General features: G+C 44.8%; 2 protein-coding genes across 9 annotated transcripts in view; one reads left to right on the top strand and one right to left on the bottom strand.

Annotated features, from left to right (window-relative positions):
- The window catches only part of ILK (integrin linked kinase), a 185,058-nt gene extending 182,222 nt beyond the window's left edge, over positions 1-2,836 (bottom strand). The window contains exon 1 of one of the 3 annotated variants that reach the window (XM_033949504.1): positions 2,699-2,836. The gene's annotated coding sequence lies outside the window, so the exon portion shown is untranslated. The remainder of the gene's footprint in view (positions 1-2,698) is intronic. The other 2 variants (XM_033949506.1, XM_033949505.1) reach the window with 2 other exon arrangements.
- Positions 2,797-16,004, top strand: part of RRP8 (ribosomal RNA processing 8) — a 56,934-nt gene continuing 43,726 nt past the window's right edge. For 2 of the 6 annotated variants that reach the window (XM_033949501.1, XM_033949497.1), the window contains exons 1-2: positions 2,828-2,953; positions 13,212-13,307. The gene's annotated coding sequence lies outside the window, so the exon portion shown is untranslated. The other 4 variants (XM_033949500.1, XM_033949498.1, XM_033949502.1 and 1 more) reach the window with 4 other exon arrangements.

Below are 16,004 nucleotides of genomic sequence, written 5' to 3'. Positions count from 1 at the left end.
GCTGCCGCGCATTGTGCCGACGGCTTCAGGGTCCTATCTATCAGTACACCCAGGTCCCTTTCTTGTTCACTCTTCCCCAGAGTTGCACCTGACATTGTATACTCGTATTCCTTATTTTTATTGCCTAAATGCATTACCTTGCATTTCTCCACATTGAACTTCATCTGCCATTTCTCCGCCCATGTTTCTAACCGACACAAGTCGCTCTGGAGTTTCTCTCTATCCTCCTGCGATCTGATTGCCCGGCATAGTTTTGTATCGTCTGCAAACTTGATGATCTCACTGGATATTCCTTCACATGATCTTATCGTTCCTCTTTCGGGATTCCACATGGAATGTCACTACTCTCTGGGAATTAATCACAGAATCTTATCGCTACTCTTTGGGGATTCCACACGGAATGTTCCTACTCTTTGGGGATTCCACATGGAATGTCACTACTCTCTGGGAATTAATCACAGAATCTTATCGCTACTCTTTGTGGATTCAACATGGGAAGTCGCTACTCTTTAGGAATTAATCACAGAATCTTATTGCTACTCTTTGAGGATTCCACACGGAATGTTCCTAATCTTTGGGGATTTCACATGAAATGTCACTACTCTTTGGGGATTCATCACATGATCTTATCGTTCCTCTTTGGGGATTCCACATGGAATGTCGCTACTCTCTGGGAATTAATCACAGAATCTTATCGCGACTCTTTGGGGATTCAACATGGGATGTCGCTACTCTTTGGGAATTAATCACAGAATCTTATCGCGACTCTTTGGGGATTCCACACTGAATGTTCCTACTCTTTAGGGATTCCGCACAGAATGTTCTTATTCTTTGGAGATTCCACACGGAATGTTGCTCCTCTTTGGGAATTAATCACAGAATCTTATCGCTACTCTTTGGGGATTCTGCACGGAATGTTCCTACTCTTTAGGGATTCCGCACGGAAAGTTTCTACTCTTTGGGGATTCCACTTGGAATGTCACTACTCTTTGGGGATTCATCACATAATCTTATCGTTCCTCTTTGGTGATTCCACACGGAATGTCGCTTTTCTTTGGTATTTAATCACAGAATCTTATAGCTACTCTTTGGGGATTCCGCACGGAATGTTCCTACTCTTTGGGGATTCCACATGGAATGTCACTACTCTTTGGGGATTCATCACATAATCTTATCGTTCCTCTTTGGGGATTCCACACGGAATGTCGCTCCTCTTTGGGAATTAATCGCAGAATCTTATCGCTACTCTTTGGGGATTCCACAAGGAATGTTCCTACTCTTTGGGGATTGCACACGGAATGTCACTACTTTTTGGGGATTCATCGTATGATCTTATCGTTCCTCTTTGGGGATTCCACATGGAATGTCGCTACTCTTTGGGAATTAATCACAGAATCTTATCGCTACTCTTTGGGGATTCCACACGGAATGTTCCTACTCTTTAGGGATTCTGCACAGAATGTTCCTACTCTTTGGGGATTCCACATGGAATGTCACTATTCTTTGGGGATTCATCACATGATCTTATCTTTCCTCTTTGGGGATTCCACATGGAATGTTGCTACTCTCTGGGAATTAATCACTGAATCTTATCGCTACTCTTTGGGAATTCCACACGGAATGTTCCTACTCTTTGGGGATTCATCACATGATCTTATCTTTCCTCTTTGGGGATTCCACATGGAATGTCGCTACTCTCTGGGAATTAATCACAGAATCTTATCGTTACTCTTTGGGGATTCAACATGGGATATGTCTACTCTTTGGGGATTCATCACATGATCTTATCGTTACTCTTTGGGGATTCCACGCGGAATTTTCCTGCTCTTTGGGGATTCCACATGGAATGTCACTACTCTCTGGGAATTAATCACAGAATCTTATCGCTACTCTTTGGGAATTCCATACGGAATGTTCCTACTCTTTAGGTATTCCGCACAGAATGTTCCTACTCTTTGGGGATTCATCACATGATCTTATCTTTCCTCTTTGGGGATTCATCACATGATCTTATCGCTACTCTTTAGGGATTCCGCATGGAATGTCACTACTCTTTGGGGATTCCTCATGGAATGTCGCTACTCTCTGGGAATTAATCACAGAATCTTATCGCTACTCTTTGGGAATTCAACATGGGATATGTCTACTCTTTGGGGATTCATCACATGATCTTATCGCTACTCTTTAGGGATTCCGCATGGAATGTCACTACTCTTTGGGGATTCCTCATGGAATGTCGCTACTCTCTGGGAATTAATCACAGAATCTTATCGCTACTCTTTGGGAATTCAACATGGGATATGTCTACTCTTTGGGGATTCATCACATGATCTTATCGCTACTCTTTAGGGATTCCGCATGGAATGTCACTACTCTTTGGGGATTCCTCATGGAATGTCGCTACTCTCTGGGAATTAATCACAGAATCTTATCGCTACTCTTTGGGGATTCCGCATGGAATGTCGCTACTCTCAGGGAATTAATCACAGAATCTTATCGTTCCTCTTTGGGGATTCCACTTGCCTAGATTGATCACTGTTGGAAGCAGAGCTCTGACCCGGGACGGCCGTTCTTCTATCCTTATCTGGAGAGGCCCCGGGTGACCAAAGCCCCTCCCGCGTCTCATCGCCTCCTGCGCTGCTCGGCATGAAGCCCTACCTTCCCCTCCCCCCCTTCCTCCCCAAAGGCGCTTTCTCACCGTTCTTCCTCAGCCTCTGTCCGCTCGCGACTCGCGTTCCGTTATCGGCTCCTCAGCGAGCGCCGACCTCGCCCTCCTCTGCCCTGCCCCTCCCCTCCCCTCCACCCACGTACGTGCGTGCGTGCGTTAGCGCCTCCTACTAGGCCACGAGCGGCCCTGGTTGATTGAGGGAGACAGGCGCGAGGCGCTGCTCGCGACTCTCTAGCGCTCGTCTCCCGACTCGTTGGTCTAGCTGTTTCCGGGATTGGCCGGCAGGTGAGTGTCGCTGCCTCATCGCCTCGCGCCCCCCTCCCATCCCGCCAATAAGGGATGTGGATTGAATGGTTTCCAGTTGGGCGTCCTGGTGTCTAATAGTCCCTCGTATGTCTTTTGGCTTTGATTGGGGGAGGGGGGATGAAGTGTGCTTGACTTCTCCTGGGTCTGGATGTCGGCCTTGAAATAGGCTGCAGGCGGTGGGACTAAATCAGTCTTAAGAGCTCTATTTTGGACTGATTGTAATTGTTTTAGCATGTTGGTTGGTCACGACAGGCAGAGTCCTAGGATTAGCGCTTGTCCCCCTCTCTTCAAGTCACTTCATTGGCTTCCCATCCGTGTCTCCCCTTACTCAGGGCAGGATTAACCAATAGGCCAAGTAGGCACGTGCCTAGGGCCTGAAATGGTCAGGGGGGCCCGATGCAGGGCATCAACATTGTTTTTTCCAAACGGCGACGTGCCCCCTCCCCCCCCCCCCCCATCAACTGAAAGTAAGATATGCAAGCAGCGGGGACTGTAATTGTGCAAGTGGTGCTGCTTGCCCAAAGCTTCCCTCTGATGCAGCTTCCTGTTTCCGCCTGGGCGCATGGTGGGGTGGGGCAGGGGGCTCAGGGTACTTGTGTGCCTAGGGGCTCTCGATGAATTAATCCTGCCCTGCTCTTACTAACCCCCAAATGCTCTCACTCGGCTGCCCCTCATTATCTCTCTTCACTTATCTCCTGCTGTGCCTCCCTCCCCCAAATATGAGCTCCGCTCAGCTGGCAAGTCCCTCCTATCTCTGCCCTTCTCTTCCTTTGCCAGTTCCAGCCTAGAGAGCTGCACGGGGACGACGGGAATCCCACGGGACCCACGAGCATCCTGCGGGTTCCCCCTAGGGTCGCGGGGATCCCGTGGGGACGCCTCCGAGGGTCGCGGGGTTCCTGCGGGGCTGGATGTACTCAGTCGCGCAGTTCTTCTTCTCCCTACCTGCTCTACTTGCAGCACAGAGCCGAACGGAAGTCTTCCCGACGTCAGTGCTGACGTCGGAGGGGAGGGAGGGCTTAAACAAAGCCCTCCCTCTGACATCAGCGCTGACGTCAGGAAGACTTCCGTTTGGATCTGTGCTGCAGGCAGGGCAGGTAAGGAGAAGGAGAGTAGCCTCGCGGTTCGAGTGGCTACCAAGGGAGGGGGGCGGTCCGCCCCGGTGCAGCACAGCCGGCCAGGTCCCCTTACTTTTGTGGCGCTTCCCCAACCGACCGACCACAGCCCCGGTCCGACAATCCTCCCTGCCCTGTAGCCGTGAATCTAAATTACCTTCTTACAGCAGCTGTAAGAAGGTAATTTAGATTCGCGGTTAAGGGCAGGGAGGTTTGTCGGACCGGGGCTGTTGTCGGTCGGTCGGGGAAGCGCCACAAAAGTAAGGGGACCTGGCTGGCTGTGCTGCACCCGGGGCGGGAGAGAAGGAGGGGGGGAGAAGGATGCTGAAAGCACTGGAGAAGACAAAGGGGTGGAGAAGGACGCTGAAAGGCCATGGGGAAGACGGGCCGGGGGGGGGAGGAAGGACTCTGAAAGCACTTGTGGAAGACAGAGGGGGGGAGAAGGATGCTGAAAGCACATGGGGAAGACAAAGGGGTGGAGAAGGAAGCTGAAAGGACATGGGGAAGACAGGAGTGGTGGTGGAGAAGGACGCTGAAAGGCCATGGGGAAGACAGAGAGGGAGAAGGACGCTGAAAGGACATGGGGAAGCAGAGGGGGGAGAAGGACACTGAAAGCACATGTGGAAGACAGAGGGGGGAGAAGGACGCTGACAGGACATGGGGAAGATGGGGGGGGAGAAGGACGCTGAAAGGAAATGAGGAAGAGAGAGTAGGGAGAAGACGCTGGCAGGGAAAAAGACAGATGCCAGACTATGGGGGGAGCGGAGGGAAGAAGATGGGTGCCAGACCAATTTGGAAGGGGGAAGAAAGGGAGAGGCACAGTAACAGAGCAAATGGAAGATGCAGAAGGAAGAGAGACAGTGAATGGAAGGAATTGAATGAGAACATGAGGAAAGCAGAAACCAGGCAACAAAGGTAGGAAAAGAATTCTATTTCTTTTTTTTTTTTGCTTTAGGATAAAGTAGTATATTAATTGTGTTGATAAAAATTTATAAACATTAGAGGCTCTGGTAGAAACCCGTTTACAAAGTATGTATTCTTCCCAATTAATATTTCCAAATTAATAAAGTCTTTTTGCTTATTTGTAAATGGGTTTCTACCAGAGCCTTTAATTCAGTAGCATAATTAAATGAAATAACTACTTCTGAAGTTTATAGGGACGGGCGGGGACGGAGAGGATTCCTCACGGGGACGGGTGGGTACGGAGGGATTCCTCACTGGGACGGGTGGGACTTTTGCGGGGACGGGTGGGATTTCTGTCCCCGCGCAACTCTCTACTCCAGCCTCTGTCCCTTCTGCCTTGCCGAATCCCTTTGGCAGGCTCCAAGCTCCTTGAGAGTGCTTTTGACTCCTCACCTTGGGTTCTGCAACTCCCACCTCTGTCCAAGTTAGAGTGTACACTCAAAATGTACAGCATATCATACGCCTTTTAGCACTATATAACCGATTAGTAGCAAATCGACTCGGACAATTACAAGGTTCCATGTAGAATCTCAAAAAGTACCAGGATTCTGGAATCTAAAAGAACAGCAACGTTCCAGGCAGAATCCCAGACCAGAGAGATTCCATGCTACCGATAATCCCATGTCTGTCCCAAGAGTAGACTATGGACTTTTCCTCCAGGAACTTTTAAATCCAAATGATTGCAAACATTTCTGTATCTTCCTGCCACTTCTTCTTTTTTTTTCTACTCTTACCAAATTTTTGTAATAAAGTATAAGAAAAGATTGATGAAATCAAAGAACATCCACAATATCCAGTCATAAATAAAAATAAGCTCAACTGTATCATTCTGTAAAATTTATTTAATTAATAGCACACATACCTAACAAGTAAATGCTGATAAAAATCTGTGTGGCTGATCTCATCCCAGGGGATCATCAGGCACTTTAAACACCAGAACTGTAAGTCTATAATATCACCAGAATGAACTCTCAAGCAACTCTTCTTTATTATAGAACTCAAAATAAGGAGAGAAATCTTTGAAAGAATTGTACTTTCTGCCATTAGAGTTCTTTCATCCAGTGTCCCCAAACTCAATGACTGGGAGAGTAAGTTTACTCCTAGGTGAATTCTGTGCAATGTACAAATTTGCGCAGAATTACCTGTAATCTGCATAGAGTTGGCACTCCCTCTGTGCAGTCTGAGACATCGGTACTCCCCTCTCTGTGGCCTGAATTACTACCAGCGCTTCTTCGGGCAGCCTACATGGGTTCTGCAGTCTTTCCTCTACTATGGTCCTGCCCTTGATGATGTCACTTCCTCTTTCTTGCATATTTATTATATATGTACTTGTTCTCAAGCCGCTGTAGTTCAGTATACTGCACTGCAAAATAAGATTGATATTGTAATATCACAATCATAAAAAGTACTCAATTATACAACACAGTAGTAATGCAACTGGAAAACATAAATTATAAAAGTGTTTTGTAAAATTTTGTGATTAATATTTGTTTTCCCATTTTGCTTCTCTTCCTTGCTGCAAGGTCATGCCACACGCCAGGGTTTCAGTATCATTACATCAGTAGCAATTTGTTTATTTATTTATTCATTCATTCAATTTTCTATACCATTCTCCCAGGGGAGTTCATAACGGTTTACAGTTGGCTCCACCTAAGTGAATGTCGGTTTAGCTCACGCTTTGGTTATCCACACCTGACCACCATGGTCTCATTTTTTTTATATTAAAGTCAATGGATGTAAACTCTGGGTATTTGCAATTCTGATAAGCACAAAATCCACTTATGCACACTAATGTCGTAGGTTCCATCTCTATTCTTTCACATTACATTCACTCTGGTTAAATGCAATCATGTTCTGACATGGATGAGCCACGTGTTTCAGAACTGTAGCCTTGGTCTAGCCAGGTGTTCGAACTTTCGGAACTGCTATTATCTTTGCGCTGATTTGTCTTGGCGTTTTTGTCTGCGTGCATTTGACCTGTCACCCAGAAATACTACTGCTGTCATCACGACTAATGAACAATCTGCAGAGATTGTTTTCTTCTTGGACACACTGAAGTCCCTACACACCCTGCGTTGTTATCTGGAGATAAATGGATGTCACAACTATGGCCACTTTTACAGTATCAGTAGTCAGATATACAGCCTGAATCATGCAGTCTGCGTGCAGAAAACTAAGACTGATTATTTCAGTTGAATGTTGGTTAAAAAAAAGGTTTATTACATTAGACCAGGGGTGTCAAAGTCCCTCCTCGAGGGCCGCAGTCCAGTTGGGTTTTCAGGATTTCCCCAATGAATGTGCATGAGATCTATTTGCATGCATTGCTTTCCTTGTATGCTAATAGAGCTCACACATATTCATTGGGGAAATCCTAAAAACCCGACTGGATTGTGGCCCTCGAGGAGGGACTTTGACACCCCTGCATTAGACTGAGCAGTACTGTTTGTATAACTGAACCATATTACCTTGTATTCGGTGTGTTTTTGGTTGAATAAAAGTGTTATTGCATTTGACTACAGCGTACTGTGATTTTTCATAACTAAAAAGTGGTACTCCAATTAAGCGCATACTCAGTTTATTTATTTATTTATTTATTTAGCCCTTACTCCCAAAGGAGCCTAGAACGGGTTACAAATGTACATTCACAGTATAGAAGGACAAAATTATTGAAAGACATTTTTGGCAGACATAGCCTATTTGGCGATCCGGCACATGGCGATCCGGTCCGAAAGGTGTGCACTTAAGCGGAGTCAACTATACATTAATTTATTCAGGTATAATACAAATGTTACAAACATGACTTACGGGACTAACAGAACATAGTAACATAGAAACTGACGGTAGAAAAGGGCCACGGCCTAGTCTTCCCACACCAATGACCCACCCTTACCTACCTCTATGAAGAGATCCCACGTGCCAATCCAATTTTTTCTTAAAATCTGGCATGCTGCTGGCCTCAACTACCTGCAGTGGAAGATCATTCCAGCGATCAATCATTCTTTCGGTGAATAAATATTTTCTGGTGTCACAATGAAATTTTCTACTCCTGAGTTTCAGCGAATGCCCTCTCGTTGCCATGGGCCCCTGAGAAAAAAGATATCTTCTTCCACCTCAATACGGCCTGTGACATATTTGAACGTCTCGATCATGTCTCCCCTCTCTCTGCGTTCCTCGAGTGAGTATAGCTGCAACTTATCCAGCCGTTCCTCATACGGGAGATCCTTGAGTCCCAAGACCATCCGGGTGGCCATTCGCTGAACCGACTCAACTCTCAGCACATCTTTGCGGTAATGTGGCCTCCAGAATTGTACACAGTATTCCAGATGGGGTCTCACCATGGATCTGTACAACGGCATTATGACCTCGGGCTTCCGGCTGACGAAACTTCTGCGGATACAACCTATGATTTGTCTAGCCTTGGATGAAGTTTTCTCCACTTGATTGGCAGTCTTCATATTTTCACTAATGATTACCCCCAAGTCACTTTTTGCTACAGTCCTTGCTAGGGTCTCTCCAATTAGGGAGTAAGTCTGGCATGGATTTTTGCTGCCAAGGTGCATGACCTTGCATTTTTTGGCATTGAAACTTAGTTGCCAAGTCCTGGACCAATGCTCCAGTAGGAATAGGTCTTGCGTCATACTGTTGGGCATTGAGCTTTTGTTAGGCATTGTGCATTGGTCTGTTGTGCTCTTGCCTACTACGTTGCATAGTTTGGCGTCATCGGCGAATAACGTAATTTTGCCTCGAAGCCCCTTAGCCAAGTCTCTTACGAAGATGTTGAATAGGATCGGGCCCAGGACCGAGCCCTGCGGCACCCGGCTGTTTCGGAGGGGGTGCCGTTTACCACCACCCTCTGAGTTCTGCCTCTGAGCCAGTCCTTAACCCATGCAGTTAATGTGTCACCTAATCCCATCGAACTCATCTTGCTCAGTATCCTGCGGTGTGGGACGCTATCAAATGCTTTACTGAAGTCCAAGTATACGATGTCTAGGGACTCCCCTATATCCAGCTTCCTTGTAACCCAGTCAAAGAAGCTGATCAGATTGGATTGGCAGGACCTTCCCTTTGTAAATCCATGTTGATGGGGATCTCATAGATTCTCCTCGTTCAGGATCATATCCAGTTGGCATTTGATTAGAGTCTCCTTAAGTTTGCTCACTATCGATGTGAGACTCGCCAGTCTGTAGTTCGCAGCCTCCGTCCTACATCCTTTTTTGTGGAGTGGAATGACGTTAGCCATTTTCCAGTCCAACGGGACTTTTCCTGTAGTTAGGGAAAGTTTGAAGAGCGCGGATAATGGTTCTGCCAAGACGTCACTTAACTCCCTGAGCACCCTGGGGTGCAGTTTGTCCGGTCCCATAGCTTTATTAACCTTGAGATTTGATAGCTCGAAGTAAATGCTGCTGGGCGTAAACTCGAAGTTTCAAAATGGGTCTTCCGAGCTTACCCTTGTCTGCAGCTGAGGGCCGGATCCCAGCGCCTCGCAAGTGAAGACTGAGCAAAAGTATTCATTTAAAAGTTTGGCTTTATCGGAGTCCGATTCTACATAGTTCCCGTCGGGTTTCCTAAGGCGTACTATCCCGTCTGTGTTTCTGTTTCTGTCACTGATATACCTGAAGAAGGATTTATCACCCCTTTAGATGTTCTTCGCTAGATTCTCCTCCATTTGGAATTTGGCCTCTCTGACTGCTGTTTTGACGGCTTTTGACTTGGCCAGATAGTCTTCCCTAGATTCCTGCCTCCCTGATTGTTTGTAGAAAAGGCAGGAATAGAAATACAGTAATTGATAGTAATTGAGACAATTAAGGAAAACAACAAAAGGAGGGGTTTAAAAGAAGTCAGGAATCTAAAGTTGGGCTAAAAAATCAGGAATCTGAAGTAAGGTGTGTGATCTTGACGAAGGGATCTAACAGTCAAAAGCATCTTTAAAAAGAAAGCATTTCAACTTGACCTTGAATCTTTCCTTAGATCAGGGGTAGGGAACGCCGTATTCCAGTCAGGTTTTCAGGATTTCCCAATGAATATGCATTGAAAGCAGTACATGCAAATAGATCTCATGCATATTCATTGGGGAAATCCTGAAAACCCAACTGGAATACGGCTCTCGAGGACCAGAGTTCCCTACCCCTGCCTTAGATAAATAGGTCAGGAATGCCACAGTTGAAGAGCTGTGACTGAAAAAATGTATTGTCTGCGTGTATTAATGGATTTAAGTGAAGGAACTGTTGATAAATGTTGATCACTGGAACGAAGTGTTCTGGTGGGGAAGTAAGGAATCAGAACCCTATCAATGAAGGGTTTCTACAGGTTTTCTACAGCAGTGTTCTTCAACCTTTTTACACCTATGGACCGGCAGAAATAAAATAATTATTTCATGGACCGACAAACTAATAAGACTGAAATTTTTAAAAACCCCATCGCCGCCCCATCCCCACGAGCTCGGTCCCGTTAACCATCTGATCCCATCCGCACAAGCCTCAAATAGTTATGATTTTATATTGAACATATTTTATTAAAGTATAAAAAGAAACAATATTCTGTACAATTGTCATTTTATAAATATAAATAATACAGGGCAAGGATCAACAAAAGCCCCGTCTCCCCTCCCTTCACATATATCCCCTCTACCTTCAAGAAAACTGAATAAGCCAAATTATTACAGAATGCTACACAAATACCATGCTAACAGGATACCGCAGTCGCACATGGCAGGAATGGTGTTAGGGGGAGTGCAACTAGGGCAACTGCCTCCTGGTCAGAGAAAGCCCTAAGCCAGCTGGAAGCTAAAGAAGAACTGCCTGGGCTTTGCACTCCCCAGTTATGTCTAACATCAGCTCTAGCAGGATACATGTTTTAAATCTGATATATTCTAATCATAAGATAGAAATAAAATTATTTGTTTTCTACCTTTTGTCGTCTCTGGTTTCTGCTTTCATCGTCTTTTCACTCTCTTCCATCCAGCGTCTGCCCCTTCCATCCACTGTCTGCCCTCTCCCCCTCCCATATGATATCTGCGTTCTTTCTATGCCCCTCTCTCCTACACCAGATCTAGCATCTTTGTCCCTCTTTCCTTATTTCTCATCTGACCCCCCTTCCCAGCATCAATCTCTCTCTACTTTGCCATTCTTCTGTCTCTCCCCTTTCCCTCATCTGATCTCTCCATTCCATCCTGACTCCTTCCCATTCTCTAATCTCCCTGCCAGCTGTTTCCTTCCAATTTTCCTCCTCCCCTGTCCAGCAGTACTTTCTCCCTTTCTTCCTCCCCTTATCCAACAGTAACTCTCATCCCTTCTCTTTCTCTTCTCCCCTGTCAGCTGTACCCCCTTCCCCTCCCTTGTCCAGGAATACCCCTTCTCCCTTTCCTTCTCCCCTTATCCAACAGTAACTCTCGTCCCTTTCCTTTCTCTTCTCCCCTGTCAGCAATACCTCCTTCCCCTCCCTTGTCTAGGAGTACCCCTTCTCCCTTCCCTTCTTCCCTCTACAGCAAATGTTTCCTCTATGTATACTAGCGGCAGCTCTGTGTGCTTTTAACTTCGGCACACAGCTGCTCCTAAGCAGTATTTTAGCTGCAGTTTCATGAGGCAGCCTCGGAGCCTTTGGTAGGCCTGCCCACATTGCATCATCGAAGTGGGCCGGCCTAGCAAAGGCCCCAAGGCTGTCTCATGAAACCACGGCTAAAATACTGATTAGGGGCAGCAGTGTACTGAAGTTAAAAGCACACAGAGTTGCCGCTGCTGGTCTGGGGGTGCGGAAACAAAGGCAGGAGCAGGAGACATACGCGGCAGGAGTCCCGGCATAGCGACGGCAACAGGAAGTTGCATGTCAGCTGACACCGGCACCTTTTGTTGCGGCGGGGACCCGAATCCTTCACAGATCGGCAAGATTTTTTTGCGGGCCGGCGGTTGAAGAACTGTGTTCTACAGGTTTCTTCCATTTATAACCTGGAGCTGAATCAGGGCCTGATTCTATACATAGTGGCAAAAACATTGGCCCGATTCCACAGGGGCTGTGTAACTTTTAAAGAAGTATGCCAAGTGCTAGTGTGTTGCATAACTTTTAGGTGCACCTGTTTAGGCCAAGGAAACTAGGCCTAAATCCCTTCGCCTAACTTTAGCACGTATCGGGCGTATTCTATAACAGTGCACCTAACTTTTAGGAACGCTTGGGATCCACCCATGCCCCTCCACGCTACTTTTCAAATTCATGCACCAGAACAGGCGCATACTTTTTATAGCATCGTGCTTTCCAAGTTGTGCATGTAACTTTGTTAGAGCCAATTAGCATCAATTATGAGGTGTTAATTACCAATTAGCGCTGATGAGGCCTACTAAACAATTAGTTGTGCACCACGTAAGGTGCCCAATACAGAATTTGGAGGGCAATGTGTCGATAAACTCTGGAATTTATTGCCAAGGAATGTGGTCAAAGTTGTTAGAAAGACAAAGGTAAAAATGTACAAGATGCCAAGTCTTTAACAATCATAAAAAATAAATATAGTCATAAAACAGTTTGTATCCAAAAGGATTGGATTTTGGATACAAACTGTTTTATGACTATTTATTTATTTTTTAAATTCTTTATTCATTTTAAAATCTTTCAATAATTGCAACATAAAATACAATCACTTGACACTAACATCACTTAATAGTCCATCAAAAACTAATACAAATAAAATATCCCTTCCCCATATCTCCTCAATTGTATTTTAAACCTAAGAAAACATAACTTAACATATCCCTCTCTACCCTGGACATGTATAAAGGGAAAAACCAATATTCATTCTATACAGTAAATTGTTAATGGCCCCCAAACATCCTCAAATTTCCTAAAATGCCCCTGCTGTATAGCAATTACTCATTCCATTTTAAAGATGTGGCACAACGAGCTCCACCAAAAACTATAGCTCAATCTATCCCAGTTTTTCCAATTTTTTTTGTAACTTGTTGTATGGCATAAGTAATAATAATATTTATTTTTTATGATTGTTTATTAAAGACTTGGCATCTTGTACATCCTCACTAGTTTTTACCTTTGTTTTTTGACTCGATATTTCACTACAGTTCTGTTGGATTCTTTTTGTTTTTGTCAAAGTGGTTAGTACAAGTAGAGTTTAAAAAATGTTTGCATAATTTCCTAAAAGAAAATCCATTGCTTATTCCCAGGGAGAGTGTGTGGCGCAGTGATTAATGCTACAGTCTCAGCACCCTCGGGTTGTGAATTCAAACCCACGATGATCCTTGTGAACCTGGACAAGTCAGGTAATCCCCTCATTGCCCCAGGTACATTAGATAGATTGAGAGCCCAAAGGGACAGACAGGGAAAAATGCTTGAGTACCTGAATAAACTCATGTAAACCATTCTGAGCTCTCCTGGGAGAACGGTATAGAAAATTGAATGAATGAATAAATCAAATTGTTTTACTCTACTTGTGACCTGGATTGACCATTGTTGGACCTTTGATCTGTCTCGGTATGGTAAAACTTGTGTACTTAAGCCACAGGTTTGTGTATGTTGTGCATTTTAACTTGTGTATTTTTAGGAGGGTTTTAATTAGTAAATCCCTGCACTTCAGCTTGTTTGATCTACAGGCCGACATAATTTTGGTTTTGACTGGCACTAAAACCAAGATGGCGGCAATATGACTGCACTCGGTTACCGGAGCTCCGTCTTACCTTGCTAACTGGCTTTTTCTGCTTTGGATACAATATCCCATACTAAACGCAAGGGTGTTCTCCGGGGAGACTCCTCCGCACCTGGACAATCGCTGATGGACCGGTTCCTGATGAGCTCACCAGTAATTGTTGAAGGGGGAAATGCACCCACTGATGCCGCACTGGAAGGAGCCTCTGGAGCCTTGGGCTTTGAAACATCTCTCTTCCCTCCAGCAGCCCATTCACTGCCCAATCTGGCGCAAGACTGTGCTCAGCATGAGAGAGTCGAGTGATTGATGAGCCTGGCGTCTCCACACGAAGGGGGCCTTTGCGCTGGACAGGATGCTGAGACAACATTCTCTGGGGTCGTTGAGAACATGGACTCCTCAGCAGTGACTCTTGGAAGCAGCGGCTATGAAATCATCTGAAGACATCTCTAATGTAGCAACTAAATTGGATGATTTATCTTCCTCCGTACAAAATATTCAATCAGAAATGCATAAAAAGTTTGAATTAGTGGACGAGGAAATTTCTTCACCAAAATCTATTTTTTCTACCATGGTTCAAGACAGAACCTTTCTTCAAAGCAAAATTGAAAACTTGGAAAATTTCAGTAGAAGATTGAATTTAAGAATTGAATTTTCCTAACTTAGCTTTGGGTACAGCTACTGAAGTTTTCAAAAGATATTTAGAGGAGACTAAAAATTTCACCAGAATGTACGCCACCTATTAATAAAATATACTACCTACCAAGGAAATTACAAAACTCTGATCCTCAGGAATTAGACTTAAACAATTTACCTTATTTTTTCCTCCATAAGATGCACCTCACCTTAAGACGCACCCAGATTTAGAGAAGGAAAACAAAAAAAAAAAACCCTTTCTGAACCAAATTGGTTTGTAATAATGTGATATCAGTAACTGCATTAAATACTTGGTTTAATAAATATTGCCTGCATCTTGTACATATCGGTCTGCAGCTTTCTTTTGTTTTTTGCTTGCTGTTCTCATACTACAGACCTAGTTGGATTTCTTTTTTGGTGTTTATAGTAATATATATTCCTGACATTTTTAAATTCCGTGCCAGCCCCCCCAATCAATCATCACTTTTACATATCCCCCAGCACTTTAAATTCCATCCCAGCTCCCCCCCCCCCGGGCAGTACCTTTAAATGGAGGTCGGTAGACGGCTGCCTGCTGCTAGTCGGGGCTTGCGGCGCACAAGCGCGCTAATGCCTGGGCCCGGACACTTCCCTAATTGAGCCGGTTGCTGGTGCTTCGCAGGGCTGCTGCCTGCTGATTACCGGCAAGTCAGGGCCAGCAGCGCACAAGCGTGCTGCTGCGTGGGCGGGGGCCACTTTTCAATGGCTGCTCAGTTCTACAACGTGGCAGCAGCCCTGCGAAGCACCAGTGACCAGCCCAATTAGGGAAGTAATTAGCGCGCTTGTGCGCCGTGGGCCCTGACAAGCAGCAGGCAGCCGTCCACCGACCTCCAACATTTAAAGTTATCGCCATTTTTGTTTTTTTTATTTTTGTATATTCGCTTCATAAGATGCACCCTTATTTCTGCCCACTTTTTTGGGGGAAAAAAGTGCATCTTATGGAGCGAAAAATACAGTAATTGGTATTCTTGAAACTTCCCAGGAAGAAGTCCAGTATCGAGGTACTATGATTGTTTCATTGGTGTTTGAGCAGGATTTAAACATGATAATGAAAACAAATCTGGATTTTCACCGATGTTACTAAATCCACTCAAGAGCGGAGGAAGTCATTCCTGAGTATGAGGGAAGAAACAATAAAAATGGGAGTTAGCTTTTTATTAAGCTATCCTTGTAAATGTGTGATGTATATTTTGTACCGGAACAGCTTCGTAGTTTTCTGGACTTAAAAAAGTTGACTAATTAATAAGAGAGCTGCTAGATTAATCATGTTAATACCTATAGATTAACACTGTTATGAGATCTCCTTATCTTTATTAACGTCTTGTCCTCTCAGGAGTAGTTTTGGTGGTCTAAGGAAGCGTAAATAATTAATTACTGGACGATATTGCATAATTTAAAGAACTTTTTGCTTTATTATTATCTTTTATGTATTATGCAATATGTACAAATATTTTGATTTTTTTATTTATTTCTCTGATTTTCAGTAACAAAAGGATTTTTGTGTTTTATTTTGAAATTTATAAATAATAAAAAAAACCCAGCATGGCCAAGTAGTACAGCTGCTGCCCCTGTACCCAGAGATTGTGGGATCGAATCCCAGTACTGCTCCCTGTGACCCTGGAAAGTCACTTTATCCTCCATT

Source organism: Geotrypetes seraphini, chromosome 6, assembly GCF_902459505.1.
Source record: "Geotrypetes seraphini chromosome 6, aGeoSer1.1, whole genome shotgun sequence".
NCBI classification, from domain to species: Eukaryota; Metazoa; Chordata; class Amphibia; order Gymnophiona; family Dermophiidae; genus Geotrypetes; species Geotrypetes seraphini.
This window is presented reverse-complemented; position numbering and strand designations above follow the sequence as displayed.